Source organism: Mya arenaria, chromosome 11, assembly GCF_026914265.1.
Source record: "Mya arenaria isolate MELC-2E11 chromosome 11, ASM2691426v1".
Lineage (NCBI taxonomy): Eukaryota > Metazoa > Mollusca > Bivalvia > Myida > Myidae > Mya > Mya arenaria.
In genome coordinates this window covers 50,329,125-50,334,003 of record NC_069132.1, presented here as the reverse complement: position 1 = coordinate 50,334,003, position 4,879 = coordinate 50,329,125, and positions in this window count along the sequence as shown.

Below are 4,879 nucleotides of genomic sequence, written 5' to 3'. Positions count from 1 at the left end.
CAAACTTATGTTCATCGTAATTGATAATGATGGTTATAAAACAGGACCATAAACTGCATAATACCTGTTAGGACAATGTGGCCCGCGACCTGGTTAGCGGGCAGTAAATGACCAACGCTGGACATATATGGGGCGAGTGATGGAATCCATAAACAGCACATTTTCTATCAAGCCATAACAACCTTTTGACATGCCATTATATTTGTGTTACATCATTTTTATTAATTTATTTTTATTAACCATTGTTTTGTTACATTTTATTTTCCTTACATCTGTTTTTTTTTTCTTTTTTGTCTACTACGTTACGTAGAATTACGTCAACAATTGTTGATTCCTTTTGGCCATGCAGACAGCGGCTTTCACGTTTTGCGAATAATCCAAAATAAAAAATGCCATAAAGCGATGATTTGAAATATATAAAGATAACGAGGTTCTAGTCAAGATATTTACCGCTAAGAAAATATTTGCAAAAACGCACCTCCGACTATCTAGCTGAAAAATATCTGTGCGTGGAGGGCGTGGGCGCCCCGGACAACCCTAGAACTCGGTTTCCACTGCATTTCAGTGTCGGCTTTCACAAACAGTTCTAACAAAGCACTGTCAGTGTTGCCAAAGAACATTGTCTTCAAAATTCAATCAAACTTGGTAAGTGGATGCAAATTATTATCATTTAAATGCGTTAGTTCAATTTTCAAATGTGTAAACAATTAATGAGAATATCGAACATATTTACTATGGACACGCCAAAACGAGACCAAAACTCACAACGTGATTATAAAACACCGTATTTAAATGTTTTTTGATGATATGCAGAACAGAGACTAAGGAAATTGATTGCTTAAATCGCAGTTTTTATGTATTTCTTTTTGTATTACTATTATCAAAACTATAATTATAACTGAATTTAAAACAAAATGTGTTTGTTATTCATTGCATTAAATTAACTTCATGTGCATATTTTATGTTTTTATCTTTGTCTCAATTTATTCTTTGTTTTATTGATATAACATGTGATACAAATGGTAAAATAATTATAATCAAATATCTAATGTTTTAATTAACTGTAATCTTTTGCAAACCTATTACCCCCGCGGTCATTCACACCTTCTCAATCACGCCCGATAGCTACTATAAAATTTGGAAAACAGAGACCGGAGGAGACCGGGACCGGATGAGACCGGGACCGGGAAATAGTATCGCCCGTTTTGCACCTTGTTTGTTTTTATGTTGTTTTCTCTAGTCATATTTTATTATCATACTGTACTTATTTGCATAACCATGTTTTATGTATGATCGTTATAATGAAATGAATCATGATTAGTTAAACCAACTAATTAGATAATTATTAATTGTACACAAATGATTTAGATAACTATTTATTGTATACAAAGATTGGCGAGCAGGGGCAGATCCAATCCAGGAGTTGACGTTAGATGGTGTGAAACTTAGTGGCGTAAGGTTTTATCTTGCGCCCCTCCATCAGAACCGTTGAAATTTATTTGGTTAATAGTGTTGGCAGGGCGGGGGCGGGGGGTCCCTCATGAAAAGTTTAACAATCTTTAGTCCGAAAGGGTGCATTTTGGGCGTATTCTATGACTCTTATATATTTTTTATAAAAAGGGACGATTTAAGGGGGCACGCGCCCCCTCCCCACTGGATCCGCTAGTGGTAAGTTCCGTTGCCCAGCCGTTTTGTCACGCATTTAGATCATAGGTCAGTATAACCCGGCTATACACGAGCATTACATTAATTAACAAAGAGAACACAGTAAAAGCATGTGGCCACAGTGTAATGTTTTGTCAACTACAAGCCTTTTGACATAATACGCGGTTAACGCCTGGCAAAAGACAAGCTGGCCCGAGGGTCAGTTGCGTGGGCCTGTAAATTACTTGTAAGTGTGGCTATTACTAGTAAACTCGTATGTGAACATGACTAATCTATGTAATGAGAAATCTATGTAATTTATATCCCATGTATTTGTGTTTAGTAATTCGTTCATAGGTAACCTATGTTAAATAATGTTAAATATAGCTAATATTAGCCTTTCAAATAGAAATCTCTATTGGTTAAGCTATGTGATTCATCAAAAACTATTATTTTACTTCATTATTTTTCCAAATTCTATGATAATGACGTGTGTCATTTTCACTGTTAGTTTAAACATTATATATTTTACAACGATTGTGAAGAAAGTTATACTATTTTATACTAAGTAACTCTCGTTGGCACGATGTTGCGCGAGAGTTTGGTCTTGTATGATGAGGAGTTCCCGCAGAAAACCCGCTTGTCCGGCTTGGGGCCCACTAACCGAACGCATGCGCACAGGCCGGGAATCGAATCCGTGTCAAATTGGTGAGAAGAGAGTGCGCTAACCACTGCGCTAACCGGACAACCAATGTTAACTATGTTAATGATATATATTCTTATACTAAGACGCAATAATTTAGGTGCAAAAACATCAGCTAGTTCCTTTAAACATTTCAATACATACAAAATATGCAACTAAAAAAAAATATGGGCGGACATAATATTGTATATATGATGTATTCAAATATGTGATATGTCCAACACAATGTGTAGTTGTAATCTCGGTCAGAATTTATCAATGAATGATATAATGTTATGTTAAAGTGTTATCATATTTATCATTTCTAATAATACCCAAATATTTTCACAATCTAACATCTTATAACTATAAGCGAATGTGAAAAGTAAATTAATTCCGAATTCATCGACGTACACTAAGAATGGTAGAAGGTAGTCACCACTGCCATTAGTGACGTCAAGAGCTTCATTAACTGGCAATAAAATGGCATGTACCCTTTGAAATGCAGGTTTCATTTTTTCCAAAGAAGGATGTATATATGTCACTTACAGGGGCGGATCCAGGATACCCCCCCCCCCCTTATCCGCTTGTTATTGCACAAGATATGTTTACAGTTTGAAATATGCCAAATAAAGAATTTGTATGCATTTTTATCGCGGCTTCACTCATTTGGCGTTAATTATCAAAACACAAAGGGCAAATAAAAAATTTCAGTTAATAATTATTTTCATTATAATAAGGGTTTTCGTTTTATATCTACGTGGCTACAAATTTCCACGTCAAATATCGCTATTTTTTCTTTATCAGTACACGTATCATATGCTTTTCTTTTTTGATTACTTAAGACAAATGAGTAAAACATAATAATACATAAATATTCGAAAACAAGTGTAATAATTATATTGTCTCTTAAAAGCAGGTTTTCCCGTCTCAAACCGTTATATAATAATTGTCATGTACTATTTTAAACACAGAAATTAAAAAAGGATATGAAATGACTGACGAATGGCTTTCGTAAATCTATTAAATACAATACATCCGGAACCGACGGTCAGTGTCATGAAAAAGTCATTCAAAATTATGACAATATTAAAATGAAACGAATAATACAAACACATCAGGACCGTATTTTTTACCAAAAGGAGGATGACTTCAGTGGTACGGTGACCGCGTCTTTGAACTCGGCGATACCGAGGTCAAGACAGCCCAAACAAAAGCCCAGCCACCCAGACAAAAGCCCGTGTATTGCCCTACAATTACAGGTAAGAGATAACGGTCCCCCAAACCACCAGCGCAACCCTGTTGCAATTTGCATAAAACCCGAAGGTCATAGAGGATCAGGTCATACCTGGGTTCGCTGGATTTTGTGACTGTGATATTTTTTGAAAGTTTGATTATGCAAAGAATGGTCCGTTTGATTTTCAGGTGTAATCTAACCGAAATGATATTTTTAATTTCATGTTTTGTCCAAGATCTGAGGAAATTATTTTGTAAGGCATGTAAGAGACGCTTGAAAGAGGCAATGGTTGTAATCAAAGCTCAATTTTCGAGCGGCAAAATGCATGCTAAATTGAGATTTAAGTGACATTTAATAAAACGTTGGCTTTTACCTTCGACATTTCATGAATATTTCGCAACAACACCTTTTTCCACATAAAAGCATCATCCATAAATGCAAATCTCACGTTAAATACAACAACTTGCGTCATCCAGGAGAAGAATTACAATAGTTGAAAAGGCATTTACTTCTTTATCTTTCACTGTTTAATATAGTTGATTAATTCATTAACATCTGTTTTTATTTTATTTTTATTTGATCAGTAAAAGTGTATAAAAGTGTCTTTATATTGTTAATTTTATTTCATAATTTACCGTGAATAAGTAGACGACTTACAAATACACTTGTTCATTCCAATATGCGTACGCGGGATAATTTCTTTACGACCTTCTATGCGTTGTAAATTCAGTTGACCTTCTTTTTGAACACAACTCATATTAAGTCTATTAACATTTTCTGCCATAGCGACATTCAGGTGAGTAAACCGCTCGCTTCACGATTGCGCAACTCCGAGGGGAAAGTTGTTACCGTCTGCCAACATTACTTCATATATGTTTGCTTAGTTTATTTATCTTTGGCTCAATTCGCCAACTGACCAAGGTTGACCTTAATGTTCAAACAGACTGTTTGCAAAAGATGGCCATTTATATCCGAGGCGTAATGTTACGTGGAGGCCTGGGATTTAGATAATGTCGCCTCCTCTAACCGAAGCTAAATGTTCGTTTTTGTTCCAGATATTGACGGCAAACTCTAGTATATTTTGTCGCCCTGGCGCTAACCCGGGACTCTAGACAAAGTCAATACGGGCTTCTGTTTATTCAAAGCCCGTTGCGCAAAAATTCAAAACCTGCTCAAATAATGTTCCGTAAATGTAGCTAATGATGGATTTATTTAATGAATACATGTTTAAATATTGGCATATAGGGGGATAGTTAATGTGCTTAATAAAGTCGGTTTCTGAGAACATGGACAATATTAATCTTGAAAACTTATAA